Source organism: Pinus tabuliformis, chromosome 9 (genome assembly GCF_031772625.1).
Source record: "Pinus tabuliformis cultivar Carrire ecotype Pingquan chromosome 9, CPIR1, whole genome shotgun sequence".
Lineage (NCBI taxonomy): Eukaryota > Viridiplantae > Streptophyta > Pinopsida > Pinales > Pinaceae > Pinus > Pinus tabuliformis.
This window is the reverse complement of record NC_142307.1, coordinates 45,470,305-45,488,780: the sequence shown is the minus strand read 5'-3', so window position 1 is coordinate 45,488,780 and position 18,476 is coordinate 45,470,305.

The following is an 18,476-nucleotide window of genomic DNA, read 5'->3' as shown; positions in this document are numbered from 1 at the left end:
AGAATCAACCATTGGTATGGTTCTCATTCAGGAAGACGATGCTCTCACAAAGCATGTGATTTATTATTTGAACCAAGGCTTAATAGGTCCTGAACTTCGCTATGATCCGGTTGAGAATTTGGCTTTGGCAGCTATTCATGCTGTCCAACAGCTCTGTCATTATATCCTACTACGCAAAACATTTGTCTTAGCAGTGGTCAATCCATTTCAATTTGTCCTCAGTAGGTGAGTGATTGGGGGCAAATATAATCGATGGATAGTCATTTTGCAATAATTTGATCTTGAGTTCTTGTCTGCCATGTCTAAGAAATCCATGGTTTTTGCCGAGCTAATTTCTGAGCTGCCTTGTGGAGAGGATACTGTTTATGAGGAAAGTTTTCCTGACGAACATTTATTCCTCATCTCTTCACTCGACCCTTGGTATGGAGATATCATTATCTATCTCTAGATTTCGAAGTTTCCCTCTACTTTCTCCAAGGATGAACGTTGAAAATTACATCACCTGGCTAAAAATTGTGTTATTATTAGTGATACATTATATCATTGAGGGTTTGATTCAATCCTTCAACGCTGTTTAACCTTAGAGGAAGCTGAGTCAGTGCTAAATGACTGCCACAGTGGAGCTTGCGGTGGTCATCTATTAGGGCTTACTACAGCCCAACGCATCTTGCGTGCTGGAAATTTTTAGCCTTCGCTCTTTAAAGATTGTGTTTAAGTGGTCAAACGCTATCACCCATGTCAAATTTATATTCGGAAGATGCGTGCACGTCCAACTCCTCTTTTTACCGTTGTCACTATTGGTCCCTTTACTAAGTGGGGTATCGATTTTACAACTTGTAATCGGCCTTTAGCGGCGAATCACAGGTACATTATCGTGGTTGTAGACTACTTTATGAAGTGGGCCGAGGCCATGCCTACTTATAAAAACGATAGTGACACGGCAGCATTGTTCCTTTTTAATCAGATTATCTCAAGATTCGGTATCCCGAGAGAGATTGTCACTAATCATGGCAGTCATTTCCAAAATCAACTAATGTCTGAATTGGCTCTCAAATTGGGTTTCCGGCAGGAGCATTCGTCTCCTTATTATCCTCAAGCCAATGGACAGGTCGAGGCAGTTAACAAAACTCTGAAGACGATCCTGCAACGGACAATCAACAAAAATCGGTCCAATTGGCACGATATGTTGTATCCGGCTCTTTGGGCATACCGAACCTCCGTAAAGACTGCTATTGGTTTTACACCTTTTCAGTTGGTTTATGGGATGGAATCTATCTTTCTGGTTGAATGTGAAATTCCATCTCTTAAGTTAGTTGTTGAGCTCCTTCTAGAGACTTCGAGTCTCAAAGAGTGCCTCCTTCACTTGGAACACCTTGATGAGCAGCATCGAGATGCCGCCACGAAGAATGAGGCTCATAAGAAAAGGGTTAAAGCGTAGTATGATAAAGCTATCTGTCCTCGAGTATTTTTTGAAGGTGACCTTGTCTTGGTCTATGACCAAGATAAGGACACCTTGGGGGTAGGAAAGTTTAAGCCTATGTGGTACGGTCCTTTCATTATTAAATGAGTTTTAGAAAAAGAGTCGTATGAGTTAATCGATTTTGAGGGAAACAAGCTGGCGGAGCCCTGAAACAGGCTCTACCTAAAGAAGTACTTTACTTAAGTAGGAGTCAGGAAATGCCTTCTTTGTACATTATGTATATTTGTACATATCCCATTGAGATTTTTTAATATCAACACTTTTTCGTCTATTGTGGCAGGTGTTGATGGATGACTTGGTCTATTTTGGGTTCACCGATGGTGCTAGTCGGCACACTCGGAATCTCGCTTCCGCAGCTTGGGTACTCTACTATCCAATTGGTCAATTGATGGTATCAAAGGGCGTATGCATTGGTCCCACTTCAAACAACATGGCTGATTATACTACCGTCATTAATTTACTATACGAGGTAATTTCTTATGGAATTGACTCGTTGGTAGTTTATCTTGATTCACAATTGATAGTGTCACAATTAAATAACATTTATCGGGTAAGGGATCCATGTTTATATCGCCAGTATTTAAGGTTGAGGTTGTTGCAAAGATATTTTACTTATATTAATTATCTGCACATTCCAAGATCTCATAATTGGTTAGCTGATTCTATCGCTAATCAAGCATTAGACTGGCACATCAATCATTCATCACAATAAAATCAAGCATCAAAAAGTCGAACTGTATATATATATATATATATATATATATATATATATATATATATATATATATATATATATATTTAATATATTTATATATATATATCATAAAGCATCTCGAGTGTACATAAGTCTGTCGAAAAAATATACAAAATTGGGACTCAAATGCCCATAATCATGTCCGGAGTATCTAATGCCCCGGCTCAGGATGAGCGGCTAAGTAGGCAACTACTGCATTGGCCACATGCTGAAAAGTGCAAACCCAGTGATGTGGCATGCCAACCACATGACGTTGCATATCCTCAGGAAGGTCCTCTACGGTAGCCATCGGTACTCGGTGAGTCTGTCTCACCTAGTGTCGTTGAACAGTATATAGAAGTCGTTCTGTATTAGCAGCCGCCTCTTCGGCTCCTCGGCCACGCCGTCCATGCTGCAGGAACCCATCTGGTCATACCGACCCAATATATAGAACATGATCATCATATTAGGCATTTGAATCCCATCAAAAATATTTTTCAAAATTCATTATTATATTTGAAAAATCCAAAAAAATCATAAAATCAAAAAATACTTACCAATGTCGCCCCATGTTATTGTCGGTGGTAATGCTAGATCAGGATCTCCTCGGAAATCCAACCCAGCATAAGGGTAGTCATCTATGGCGATGATTCGCTGACCCCACCAAGTAAATAAGTCATCGTCAAATGTAGTCCGTGGGACTTCCCCACCCCCTAGACGTTTCATTAGATCAGCCCACCTGCCCATGCGTGGATCTCGTGGGGTACTAATGGAAACTGCTACTTTAGGGCGGAGTGCTGGGACCCTCTCAAAAAAGAAAGAACACAGAATAGTCCCATATCCAAAGTTTTTGGCCTGTCCCCTCTTGATAGAAGTGAGCTGGCTCTTCATGCTGGCCAGAGGAGGAGTACACCAGTCAAATATAGTGGTGAGACAGTTAACTGCCACGCTCATGGTTAGTCGTGAGGCCTCGTGCAGAGAAGCTGATCCATTCACTCAAGCTATGGTGAACAAGATTATCCTCAGCAGTAAACTCACCACATGTGTGATGGAAATCTGACTCCCAACCTTCTTGGGATGTCTCGGGCAATATATTTGTACGTAGTCCTCGATCGAGAGACTGCTCCGTGTCCTGCCCCGGGAATGTACTACCTCTCCCCTTCGGGAAAGGCCAGTGATGAAATAGATATCTTCCACTTCTATCCTGAGTGGCATCTGGTCAATCATAAAGGCATCCTCCTCGATATTCCAGTAATCAATGAGCATATCAAGCAGACGTGTGTTTGCTTTCATATTCAGCAGTTTGAGGAATTTAAGCAAACCACATCCCGTAGGGCATCCAAAGCATCAGGATCATTCATGACTTCATCATCTACCGTAGCATGCTCTATTTCTCGCCAGGTGACCAGCATCCTGAAGAAAAAATGATTTTCAACCATTAGTTTTTTGTTTAAAAATGTTCGTGGTGTATATGCGAGTCGCTGTGCACACAGTCGCGTATAGGGCCTGCGTGTATGTGGGTTTCATATTACCAACCCGCGTATACGCCGCAGTGAAATTTTTGGCAAAAAAGGGAAGTTTGCTCCTTTTTCTCCAATTATTTGCTCTCAAACTCAAATGGTGAAAATGGTGAGTCTAAAAGCTCTTTTATACATTTTGAAAATGCAAAATTTTTTCAAAATTTTATTTTGTTTGGCCTCATCTGACTTTTAACTTGGGAGCTTGGAATGTCGAGAATGGTTTGATTTTTAGGACATTTTGGATGTTTTTTCAACAGTTTCGAGACTGTTCCATGACTGCTGACTCGTCATGGCAGGTATCTTTTTCTCACTGGCATATAGGTTAGGGACACCATTTTTCCGTTGCATGATGCATACTAGCCTCCATTTGTCGATACATCTGCCATAGGGTCGACCCCATCGTGTTATGGTTCGTAAGCCATCTTCACTCATCGATTCTTTAAATCATGACATGATGGTAGAGCCATCCTTTACATGGGCATTGTGGTTAGCACCTCACTGACATTTGTTGCCCATGATGCTTTGATTTGAGTAGACTTGGGAGTCCTATATAGTCCCGCCATGACTTATGCGTTGAAGACTCATTCCTCTTTGCTTCTTCGCTTCGTTCTGGCCTTATACCCTAGAGGCTCCTTTGTGTTGAGTTGTACTACTGCATTGCATGTTGAATACTTGCACCTTTTGGCCTAGAGCCGGCTTCACTTGGACTCGTGTTTAAGCCAACTTTTGACCATGACGACTGCAAAATCAACCTTGCATATCTTTGACCTTTGCAACTTGACACACCTTGAACCGTGGAAGGAACACACCTTTGAGTGTCATTGACCAGTTTTCACCTCCCTGCATTAAGCATAGGAACGTTCCATTCCCAGGAACTACATCATCTGTTTCACCGACACTTGTTCTTTCCACTATACCATAGCATTCTTTTATTCTTTTTCAAGCTTAACAGAAAAAGACAAAAAAATTAAATATTCCAAAAAGAACAGGAACAGGACAGTATTTCCATTTATTGTTGGCAGCTAGAGTCAGTCGTGTTTCCCTTGAACAAAGTACTCAAAGCAAAGTCTCCTCCATTTGGGTGGGATTTAGTTTGACTTAGGTACGCCTTAACCTTGTTATTGAGTCAGTTCTCCCCCAATTGGTTATCTCTTCCAATCATATGGAGGGTTCGTTCGTGCCTCCTGCATGACGAACTTATACAGAGTCATCATATGCTGCCACATAGTCACATTGAGTCGTCCTTTTGTTCAAGGGAAGTTAGCCTGAGTCGGCCTCTCTGCGCTGTCTCTTGACTCATTTTTCAGTCGGCCATCCCTGGTTGTCAGTATCATGTCTATCATCACATCAGCTATATTGGTCCTTTGCTCATGCCTGTTTGAGAAGGTCTCCATTGACTTCTTGTTGGCAGGTCTTGTCCTTATCGACGACGACATCTTGCTCTGAGGACAGGCCTAGAGCTACACCCTGGCCCTATTTTCATTATTGATAGGTCACCTTGTGCTCAACATCGATCAATATCATGGGTCTTTGACTGAGTGGTTTCCCTTGTGTTCGACATCAACTTACATTATCACACATTGGGATTTGTGTAGTACCTTGGTTTCCATTTGACCCTATTGGTGGATACCTCGCCTATGTGTTAGCTTCGATTATTGGTTGGTTCAGAGGGCTTCTGTCATGTGCTAGCCACATCTTGTGTATGTCGGAAACATACTTCGGTTGGGTTACTACATCTCTTTCGTCCGATTCCTTCCACATTATTGGCCTACGGGTTGCACTTGTGCTAGATTGATGAAGGATGCCTTAATGCCTTCCTTCTAGCAGATCTTTCCCTATCGACTCTGACTCATTGCTCTAGGGCAAAGATCTAGAGTCCATTTGGTAGTACCTTAGGGTTTGTAGTCATTAGTGGCAGATCCTTCGTTATCGATAGTGGGAAACCATCATTGTCTCCTGATTGATAGATTCTTACAGGTGTTCGACTCCAGCTCATCTATTCACACTTGTTGGATTGTACTGGGTACCTTGACGCTCATTATCATTATCGGTGAGTAGTCTCGCATGGTATACATAAATGACTGGTAATCAAACAATTTCTCACATGGTCGACTTCAGATCATTTATTCCCATGGTGTAGAAATGTACCACGGTGGTTGATGAAGACCTCAGGTTGTATCAGCATTCATTGGTTCACTTGACAGTTGCTCCTATTGCTGCTAGTTGATACCACTCCACCTTATATGTTGCAGTCAGTCATGGTGACATTGTATATGATGGCACCTGAGTTTGCAGTGTAGTACCATCCTATTCCATCATGTTTAGTTGGTACTTGTTGTGATCAGTTCTTGATATCAGTGATTTGGTTCATCCTTCAGTATCATTGACATTCTTATATGTGATATTCAAACATGTACTTGTTTGATCATGATCAGATGATCCATTATGTATTTTCCAGTCATTTATACTTGTATACTTAGTGGATCCACTTGTACTTGATATGCAGACATGCTTTACTTTTTCTGAGCATGGGTATGCCCACCTCAGATAGTGTTTCTTTCTGATCTCCTTTTGTGGCTTGGTAGGTTGAACTCTGGTGAAGTCCTTCTCAGTTTTTGACAAATTTCCTTTCCATGGACTTGCTTAATACATTTCGGCCATCATGTCCCCCTTTTGACCTCATATATTAGGGGGTATCTGTTATAGCTCCAAATCTCACTCTTATGGTTTGTGATGCTGCACTCATGGCCCAGGGCAACCCCTCCTTCCAGACCTGGTCCAAAAATTTAAAAAACAGTGTTTTATCCCTTATACGCGACATTTCCCTGAGTGAGACGTGTGTATACGCGGGTAGGCATATACCCAACCTGCGTATATATATTAAAACACTTAAAAAAATATAAAACTCCTTAATTTCGGGTGGAGATTGCGGGTTTTACCTGCTGATCACTTGTTAGTGCCCGTGGCCCAACTGTTCCCAACCAACTCCCAACTAAAAAACTACTTTGGGAGAAGTATAAAAAGGCTTCAATGGGAAGGCCTAAAGGAGGAGAGAAGAGAGAGAAAGGCTATTATACTGAGATTTTCCTGACCAGGTCTGAAGCTCCTTGTGCCCCCTACACTTCCCCCATTTTTACAGGAAACCCTTGTTTCCTTGTGTGTTGATGTCCATCTACTACTTGTGATATCATGGAGCAACTCATGGAAGGAGTTTGCTAAAGGCTTGAAACTGGATGAATCCGGAGGAAGGCTTCGCTTGGAGCCTACGAAAGGACGACTTAGGTGAAATTGTTCTTTTATGTACTTTATTTGTCTATAATAAAAGAAACACATGTCTTTGTTCCTGATATAAATCTTCTTCATGTTTGTGATATTCATGTTAGAATTCATATGTGAATGGTTGTTTAAATTTCATAACTAACTACCTTTCTTTATAATATGAAGATGGTTCCTTTATAAGGTTTAGTCCATATACTGTTGTACTTTATTGAATCGGTTGTTTTGCAAGTCAAAGGAGCAAAAGGAACTCCAAGAAGGGTTTGGACCCTGGAAGGACCTTCTCAAACGTAGGACCTCAGGTACGCCCCTTATCATAAAATTTGCTTATGCTAGCATAATGGCTGTGCGGAATGTGTGTTTCTCTATATAGACAACTTTCAGTCTGCTAGGGTATCAGCCCAAGACCCTAGGGGAACTTTTCCCTTAACACTGGATCCCTCTAAGAAGGCCTGTGACGTCAAGACTTTAGTTGTAAGCTTACGTTTATTCCATTATTAATACAATCAATGATGTTTTACTATGTCATGTATGTGATGTACTTGATAGCTCATGACTTCTTGACTTTGTGAGTAAATAGATCATTGTTGTTTTCCGGTTACATGCTTTGTTGTATTTCCTCTGCATTGTTTCAGGTTGATCACTCACTAGGAGAAGGAAGTGGATGCTGGAGTAGCGCAATGGAACTCCATCAACCACCGGTTGAGGTAGGCCTCCAACTATGACTGTTTAAGGAAAGCTATTGTTGATCTGTCCTTGTTTGTGACTAGACCCACTCCAGGGCTAGAGGGGTTGCCTCTATTCGTAGAGGGAACACTTTCGTGCATCACAAAAAGGCCTATGTTGGGGGGGAAAATCTGTAGGTCGGTGTTGTTGTTCTAGGAGTATGACTTTGAGGTTATTGTGAAGTGAGGATGACTAAATGCGGGACCTGATCATCTATCGTGCATTGAAATTGGAGAGGAACCTACCAATTTAGAGGAAGGACTGCCTGACGCCTAGCTCTTTGTAGTGTGTGTCGCAGGCAATCACTTTGAAGATATTATCCACTTTCTGACAATAAGGCTAGCTTCAGAAGGTTATACAAGTCAACAGAAGAAGGAATCGGTAGTGTGCACAAATGACTTTTCTATCATTGCAGGGCATTTGTACAAAATGGGGTTAGACGAAATATTGCGACGTTATGTGCCTGAGTTTGAACGAAGCAACAACGTAGAATATTCTACGCATTGGGTTTTGGTGGCCAACCATGTATAAGGATTTGAAATCATATTATAGGGCAAGTGATGCATGTCAAAGGACTAGTAGGCTGACGCAAAGGGACAAGCTGCCTCTAAAGCTGCAGGTGATGTTACAACCATTCGAAAAATGCACAATTGACTTTGTGGGACCAATTTAGCCACCAGGGAAGAAGATGGGTGCATGGTACATCATCACTGCAACTACGTATTTGACCAGATGGGTGGAGGCATAGCCTGTGAAGGACTACACAAGTGCGACAACAACAAAATTTATTTTTGGGTATGTCTTGAATAGATTCAGGGGTCCAAAGCTCTTGATGAGTGATCACAGTACACACTTTCTTAACGAAACAATCAGTGTGTTGATAGAGGAATTTCAGTTGTATCATTAGAAAAGTACTCCTTATCATCCACAGGATAATGGGATGGTGGAAGTGTTAAATAATATACTGGAGAGCGTGCTGACGAAGGTCTGCAATGCTCAAAGAAATGGCTAGGATGTGTGCATACCCATGATGCTATGGGCCTATAAGACGACTTGCAAGAAGTTGACTAGACAAACGCCTTTCAGACTCGTGTATGGCATAGAAGATGTGATGCTAATGTAATACATTGTACCTAGTTTGCGCATAGTGGTACTCATAGGAATGGCAGAAAGCAGATCCCTGGAAGAGAGGCTCGTGAAACTAGCAGAGATTTAGTAGGACTGATTTCTACCTGGATTTCATCAACAAGTTCAAAAGGAGCGCGAAAAGGCATGATCGACACATCAAATTGCACACCTGCAAGGCAAATTATCAGGTCTTGTTATATGACAACAAATTTGATAAATATAAATTAATATTAATATTACATAGGAAAAACATCCGTTCTAAATATACTTCAATCAGGGAAATTTAGGATGCACTGGTTAGGGCCGAATGTCATCAAGGAGATTACCGATCATGGAGTAGTTCAGTTGGTTAAATTGAATGGAGAACCCTTCCCAGGGAAGGTGAATGGTAGCCAACTAAAGCCATACACCAGTGATCCATCTAGGTGACTATATGAGGGAAGCACAGTCTTAGGGCTTTAGGTAGCTGAGATGAAGCGTGGGACTATAAACTACATTGCTTGGGTCAGAGAGCTACGTGATCTAGGAATTGCGTAGAACGAAGAAATGTCATAGAGCCCACAAAACTGCGTAGGTAGCCGTGCTACCAAAGGAAAAACCATGCAGGATAGGCGGAAAGTGACCGTTAAAGTCATTATTCATCATTTGACAATGAGAAAATGACCAAATGGAGTGGGGGTCGGCATTTAAGTCAGAATTTATGGACTAGATCTTTGAAAATCTGTTGTCAATCTAGCATAATGAACTGATTGTGGGGGGGGATGGTCAGATTTGAATTCGAAAATCCCTATAAATTACAAAGGGTTTCCCTGTGGAAAACAATTGGAATTTTGAGAATTGAGTTGTTGAGCTCTCAGGCACATCAACCGTGAAAACTTCGAAGTTTTGATAGCAATTTTAGTGTTTGAGATGTTGCCAAAGGAGACACAGGAGTTGTTGCATAGAATCATGTTGACGCCGGCTGAGACTGTAAATGTTGGGGAAGAAATGATGACCAAAGGAGCTGTTCCACAGATAGCCATGGCAACCGAGAGGGATGCCCTGGAGATTGTAACTACAGAAGTCCCAACTGATGTACCTAAGTCACCACGGTCACCCAGGGCAAGGCCTACCCCGACCAAGGAGGGTTCGAAGAACAAGAAAGGCAAGCAAGCTGGAACACCACAGATGGTGCATGCATCACCTAGAAAGCACCAACATAAGGATAAGCCCACTGTGCAGGAAAAGGGCAAGGTGATTGACTTAGAGCCAGAAGAATAGGTTGAAGAAATCCCCATGGATGATGAGGATATTGTGATGGAAACCGAGGATGTTGAGGTTGAGGGGTCTGACCCCATTTCTAATCTACTTGAGTAAATTCCTCCACACAGGGGTAAAACGAAGGTGTCGAAGGATATTGATGAGAGTAAGGTCACCCTGCACACTCCCCTACTGTGAGAGAAAATTGTCTTTGAGGGACCACGCTTGGGGCGTGTCCCCCTTTTAAAATTGGAAGACTAGGATTTAGATGACATGGAGCATTTCCCTCATTTAGCGACAAACCAACTTATGCACCATGTCTTCCACAGAAACAATAGAGTGACCACTTTGGAGCTCAAGAAGTGGCTGAAAGGTGTGGACAAGGTAGGCCTACTAAACTTGTTGTGGGTGCCAAATTACAACCACTCACCCATTGCAATGATCGTGATTAAGCAGCTATTGTGCTTGGTGCACGATGGGTGTCTATGCTTGGAGGAGCTGATACCCATCACTGACATGCTGATCCATAGGGTCATGCAGCTACCACACTCAAGAGAAAATCTGGCAATGGCATTTGGTGGAAAGGCCAGTGAGCATGCCCTTGCTGAAGCGATGAAGGAAAAATTCAAGCTAGTAAAGAAGTTTCGCGGCTATGCCATCACAAGTATCTGTGACCCCACGGTCAAAGTTTCGATCCAAATATTGGTAGGAAAGGTTATGAGGAAGTGTCGCGTAGATGAAGTTCCGACACCAGTGATACCCTTCGTAGCCTAGTGCACGGAGGGTGTATAGTTTAACTAGGCGCGCTACCTCTATGGTTAGATCCTCGCGAACTACCGCGAGGTGCAGGATCATAGTAAGACATTCCACTATGCATGGCTACTACTGTCCATAGTGCTGGTTGCGTGGGAGCTACTCAAGGATAGCCAATTTCTTTTGGTTGCGCCATACCTACCTGAAGCAGCGAAGTTTGCTTCCCTGTGAGCTACGAAGGATCCTTAGCGAATCAAGGACAACAATATCTTCTGGATCTTGATGGAGATGAGCATCCATATGGCCATCAACAACAGGTTGCGGTTGTCACCAACAAATTTTGATAGGCTACAAGAGTACATGGAATTCAAGGCCGAATTCCACCATGTCTCAATACGTGCACAAAAGTACCTTGAACAGAAGTGGCATGACCTGCCATACTTGGCCACAGATGATGTAATTGCAGCGATCCTCGAATGCTGGCCGGAAGATTGGCACACTGCCATGGACTTGATAGCAGGATCTAGCAAGTCTGCTGCATAGCCAAAGAAGGAAGAAGCCAAGCTGAAGATGGAATAGTTGGCCATGTAGAAAAGAAAGGAGACCGAGGATAAGGCCAAGGAAGAGCATGTTGTGCGAAGTAGATAGGTGGGCAAGTGGAGGAAGAGGAGCGCGATTCTAATTGGAGTCAAAAGTTGCCTTCCCCGAAGCCAGAAGTAGAGGATGAGTAGACAGAGGAGGGAGGAGTGGACCTTGAGATGACTCTGTTCTAAACCAAGCGCACCAGAGATCCAGATAAAGTAGGGCTGTAGAAGAATTCCAAGGCTAGCAAGATGTCTCTCAACCCAACCACCCTAATGGAGGGGGACTTGGATGACAGGTGATACGGTGAGGGATGTTGTCGCTGAACTGTTGTAGTAGTTCAAAAAATAGCAGCAATAGGCTTTGGGTGCTGTCCAGATGGGTCTGCGTGAGTTTCAGATCCATGCATCATAGGTACAGACTGACATGGCATCAACCAGTTTGGCGCCAAGCACCTCCGAAGCTGCAGGGATACTACGTACATGAGATCCCCAAGCAATAGTGCTGCTGGATGGATCACTGGCTACAAATATAGAATCTCACAGGCCCATTGTCAGCACCCTCAAAGGAGTTGGACTTAACTTGGCCATGCTTGCAAGTGAGGCACTTCATCTTTTGCGGGATGGTGTGATCATGGAACTAAGGGCCCACGAACAACGTGCATTACAGGTCATCAGTGAGCAAAAGATCAATAATGCCCAGATGGTTGTACATCGAGACTCCACCACTGACCTCATTAAAGATCTTACATACAAGAGTCAGTGCATGGCTAAGGTCATGGCTAAGGCATGCAAATCTGTCCCAAAGCTAGACATTCCCGAGGCTGAGGTAGTACATGTGCGGGTTCGAAAGCTCGTTGGTTGAGTATGTGACATGCACACAGAATTGGCAAAGGTCTAGTTGGAACTAAACCTCAAAATCATAGAGTTGTAGTTGAAGGCCCAACCTTCTACCCACCAAAAATTAGAGAACAACGCGAGTCAGCAATGAAAGATGCTATAGCAATAGTAGAAAACGCAATAAAGGACCACACGACAGTCTTTGAGAAATCGCTAGAGGTGGTCACCAGACTGCAGGAAGACCCCATTGTGTAGAGGCTAGAAACAAAAGTGTGAGAGTTGCAACAATGATACGATGAAGTTAAAGAAATGGAATGCATTGTCGCCATCACGCAATGACTGGAAAATCTATAGGAGGCCAAGGCTTTGAAAGAGCAGGTAGATGAAACTCAGTACAAGGAAGAAATGTTGAAGGCTCACTTACAGCCTTGGTTGGACAAGGCCTATTTGATCATGGCTACAATTGAAGGAAAGTTGGCTAGTCTACAGAAGACTCAACAAAAGATTCAGTCAGATGGTGCAAGTCCAACAACGGAGCAGTTGGTCGAGGAGATGAAACAGGCGTCAGCACAATGTACTATTGAAGTTGCAATGATCCAAGTCGAGCTAGGAGGTCTTTGCGACAAGATCTCCATGCCAACTGAGTGACTCAAGGGCAAGTTACCATGTTTGTGTTGGGGGATTGTTGGAAATCCGTCCCCTAGAGGTCAAGTTTGGGGTTAAAAACCCAATGTTTTGGGGCTAAAGGCCCGAATTTTGTATAAAGAAATGTAAAGTATCTACATTTTGTGGTCATGAAGTGTGAAGATATCAAGAGTCAAAAATGGTTTTTTTCCCTTAGTCTAGATAGGTTGTGTCATCTTGATGAGATTCACCATTGGTCCATGGACCATGGGATTATATAAAAAGGAGGTCTTAGAGAAGTCTAAAGGGGGGGTGATAAAAGTAAGTTCTTGAAGAGTCTGTAAAGAGCTAAGAGCAAGAGTCTTAGTGTAGGAAGAGGCTTTGCAGCTGAGTGCGCAGAGACCTAGGGTAGAAGTCCGTAGTTGAGTGTGTGGACCCCTGCAGGTGTGTGCACAGGGAAGATAGAGTCTATATTGAAAATATGAATCATCAATAAAGAGAAGTATTTTGAAATTACTGTGTATTTTTCCTCTATGGATAGCATATGATTATGTTATGTTAAGTTCTGGGTTTATGTTATAATGCTAATTTGATGTGTGAATGTATATGTTTCTATCTGTTATATGAACACAAATAAGGATATATGCTTACACGAAGATAATCTTAATTGCATGTTAAAATTGGCGAACACTTAGTATAATTCAGGAAATTATACAATAATGCAGTAACAGAGACATGTAAGTACCTGTGCCCCTAGTTAGGGTTGCTCGAAGTACAATCGTATACCTTCGCAGATGTTCTAATAGATGAAAGAAAAAGTACATCGATAAGCCTTAAAGGCTTGTTGATCTACGCAAAGGAATGGTTTAAGGTATAAAACCGACATCACAACCATCTCAGAGTGCGAAAACTTGGTTCCTGCATCCCCCCATACTGCCTCGGGTGAGACTTCGGCCCGTGCTCCATGGACTGATGTCGAAACGGCCAGTAGTATAGGGATTTTCTTGGCTAACTAACATTGAACAACTCACTCATTTGAGGTTGAGAGTGGGTTTCCCATATGGATTGATTGGGACCTTGTTGAGGGATCCCTCTCGCCACGTAACTAACTATAGGTCCTTGAATGACATAAGGAGGGTTCATGTCAATCAATGATTGTCCCTATTATCCTCTAAATAGAGGGTGAACTATAACGTTCCCAACCGGTATGTCCATATTGGTAACATTTTCCCCAAGCATCTAAACCCGGGGGTTGGAACTAAAAATTGATGCTAGCCAAAGGTGTTGTTGATGGGTCCCTTGCTAACTGTGCTATATTGAGCGTTATAAGGAGCACTATATGTAGCACTTGTTGAAGGTTCAGGAGCTGACACAAAATGGGAGGAACCTGTTATATACAGGTTCCACTCGTGTCGGGTGTCATTATAGGGTTTAAACATAGGAGAGGTGGGATAGTAGGGTTTTCCATCAGAGGTGTGGTACTGACTGTCAACTGGGGAGGTGGAGGTGGAAAAAAAGTGTCCACAAAATCCCATGACCCATTAGTCATTGATGGGATGGGTGGTGTAGGTCCAAAAAAAGACATAGGAGGTACAAATGCAATTGGAATCAAGAGTGGTCCCAATGGATTCATGATCAGAGGATTGTATGAAGGAATAAAACCTTTAGTAAAGAAATCTTCTGGTAAGCTGGAATCGCGGGATGTCCAAACTGATTCTATGTTAGATCTCGGAGACTGATTTCTTGAAGACGAGTAATTCGGTTCACTGGGGCTCAGCGGATCCTCCAAAGTGAGTGGGGGAAGACCTAACAATTGTCTATATTGATGATGAAGGCCGAATGTGGCCATGGTGACTGATAAATTTTATCAATATATTTTATAGTGATATTTATTAAAGTCATGGTGATAATAATCTGGCACTTACAAATAAAAAATACACTAAGGAAATCAATCAACAAGCAGAGGGAAATGACCCAGTCTGATAACCATCGATCATTCGAGATGAAAGCCAGTATCGCAATAGATAATAGAGAGAGTTAGCCAAATGTACAGCTATGATTACTCTTGATCTTCGCCCAAACCTCAGATTAAGGGGCCAAGTACTCTCGTGAATATGAGCACCTTCCCAAACACTTAAGACAGAGAAGGTTCATCTTTGTTAGGTACCAGGGTAGCCCGCCCCAGTCACCTTGTGTTAGTTCCTAAAAGTATGGCCACTAAGGATACCTCAAATCACAGACACGGCCGGGGTGGACATAGTCGTAGATAATACACTATGTGAGCAGGATACCCAGGACTCAGCTCCGATATCCCCGAAGGGATCTGTTGTGGGGAAAAATGCCTATGCAGGACGATCCTATCCACCTAAGGTGTGACAATGCCTTAGCAACAAACATAGACAGCTATTCTAGTATTCTTCCTTTATGAATTAAGAATGAAGAGAGATAGATGGACTAACCGGTGTCTTCCGTTTGTCCCTCGATCCGGTCTCTCTTCTCTTTGAGGGTTCCCAGCTACTTGCCTTCTCGCTCGCCCAGCTTCAAGAGGTTTCTGCAAGATCACAAGAAGAGAACACTACACAAGACATGGATTCATATTCATAACTAGTTCAGGATTAGAAATAAACTAAACATACTAATGCAATCATACATCAAAGATACATCAGTATATAGGAGAAACCAAGATAGCTTTATTGATGAATAACAAGGTTCAGGAAGAGATACAACCCAGAGGGCTCCAATCCAGCATCTCCTTCCCAGCAAATGGAATTCCTATCTTCACCTCCTTCAAAGCATTAAGCACCCAATAGTTCCAGTCTCAAACCAACAGCAATTCTTTGCAATAACAAAATTCCATCCTCTAGATCTCATGGAGGATAGATCCGTATATAGATGTTTGGAGAGAGGATGAGTCAGCTTGAGATCTGACTAGTGTCCTCTCCCTCTGTCAGTTCTTGATTCCACTTGGAGGTTCTTGCTTCCACTTGGAGATTGGGAACCTCTTACTCATCACCAGTCGAATTCACTGAGGCAAGTGTCATTGAGGAAGATTCTGGAAGCTTCCTGGGTCTTGACACCTCTTGGAATGAACTTGCAATTTGGAATTCTCGCTCAACGCACCCTGGTAGTGCTTCTACCTGCGTTGCAGTGCAGGTAGCCAGTGTTGGCTTTGACATTCAGCGTAGACAGCTAGTGGAGCCACTGAATTGATCCTGAATTGACTTGTTTTTGAGTAGTTTCTGGTGGAGAACTTCTGTGAATTATTGTGGTTTGTTAGCCTTGTTCCTCTAGGGGTAGGAACAACATGTTTAGGGACTTTGGATCCCTTAGATTATGGACATTTCATGCTCAATGCTGTAATTCACAAAAATGTCTATAACAGTTGCCCCCTAAAGTATGAGGCCGTTTATCGGGTGAAATGCTTTATCAGGAGGATCTGAAGTTCATCCAATGCTGGGAGGAGACCTGTAATAAGATACAATACAATACATTATTTTTCATACTGCTTTCATGATCTAGCTGAGGCGGGCATTCCCTTGCTCAACTTTATAAATTCATTTTTCTGTACATAGAACAGACAATCGTCTGGTGGTAGACTGATAATTTTGATGAAATTATCATCCTTTGAGTAGGATGATTATTTGCTGCAATGATGTACATGTCAATGTCTTTATCTTTCCTGAATATGTATCACAGCCCGGATGGATGAAACTAGATCTGGGGTCTTCAAACTCGTTCGATATTCACTCTAAGTACAAGTCGATCCATGTGAGAATTGTTCTGAAGTCGAACATGGAAAGACATTGCTTGATTACCGATCAATGAGGTAAACCGTTAACAAGCACGAGAGGAATCACCGATAATGATAATGACCCTCAAGGTACTGCAGTACAATTCACGTGGTGTGAATAAAGGACTTGGCGTCGAACACCATGCAAAATCTTTCGGTCGAAGGTCATTGATGTATACCTGTCGCCGGAAGTGAGAAACTTGTCATTGAGGCATGCAAGCTTCAAAGTACTGAAGGGGTTGTTCCTAGATCAACTTCTTGGATAATGAGCTGATGTCGACAAGAAGCGATCCGTCAAAGGAGGGCCTTAATGAATCCCACATCAATGACACGAAACGAAGCTAATGATTTTGATGGAGGTGAAAACGATCTGTGACATATGATTCAGGGTGGCGGTCATGAAAGGATGAAGGATAATGTACGGCAGTGGATGGGACACGGTTGACTTTTCTGAACGACTTCTCTTGAACATATGGCGACACTGATGCGATGGATCGGTAGCATTACCCCAAATATGGATGGTATGGCGAGACCATGGATGTGACCAGTGAATGAAACAACCCAACCCGATTGTGGTACGGAGGAAAAGTGTCATGTTCAAGAGCGACTTGCTACCATCAAAGTTTTCTTGAGTTTCTCCCAATTTTTCCCCAGTCATTGCTGACCAGTACCTCTTTATTTTTGTCAAGCTTGAGGAGGATAACATATGCTTGTTCTATAACCTGCCCTTCGGGCAAGCCCATCGCTATGTTTTAACGAGCCTAGCGATAGTGAAACTCGTTCTCGTCTAAAGACAAGTTTGTCGCTATTTAACGCATTTAACGAGTCTAGCGACAAAGATAACTCGGTTCTTTTCATTTTTAGAGAGTCTGAAAAGATACATAAAGTTAACTCTGAAAGTCCTTTTTTGTCATCTAATCCCTTAGGTCCGAAAAAGTATAAAACAATACAGAAGGGATGATTTTTCGATAGTTTTAAAGAGCCGAATAAAACAAGCGCTCGATCTTTTTGTGCAATAATCCCTCAGGTCCAAAAAGATTAAAATCTAGAGGAGGGATAGCACTTCCTGTCCCTTTAACGAGTTGGAAGGCCAAGGACTCGACAATCTTTTCATATTTTACGAGTCAGATGAAAAGAGCTTAAAGAAGACTCGTCTTTTGAGGAATGAGTGATGAAACGGGTTAGCAGCTGATTCCAGGTACAGGTTGGAATTTTCCAATCACGGTAGTGTCACAAGGATGGCTAGGTGAAATCACTCTTCGCAGCTGTTCCTCAAAATGGGTAAACAATCAAATGGAGGTGAATGATCGGCCAAATGAAAAGTGGAGGTGACGGTGCAAACACGACCAAGGCTTTAATGGCTGATGATATTATATTCACTGTGGTTATTTACCGGGATAGTTCATTTTTTAACGAGCTTAAACGCGGGTTGAAACACTTGCTCCATCTTATGTTTATTTTTTAACGAGCATGAACTATACGATAAAACTGCTCGGATGTTGCGTTTATTTTTTAACGAGCATGAACTGTGTGCTAAAACTGCTCGATTAACCCAGTCATATGATAAGAGTGTCTCATCAAGATTCTATTTTTTATGGAGCTTCATCCCACTAAGCTTTGCTCCAGATCCTTTCGTTATGCAAGTTCGAAAACGACTAATCCTACGAGTTTAAAGGGTTAGACCTACAAGTTTAAAGGGAAGGACCTAAAAATTTAAAAAATAAATAGCCGCCCCTTGCTTGCACTCCAAAAGGTTTGCATGCCCCCAGGCATAAAGTACGATTTC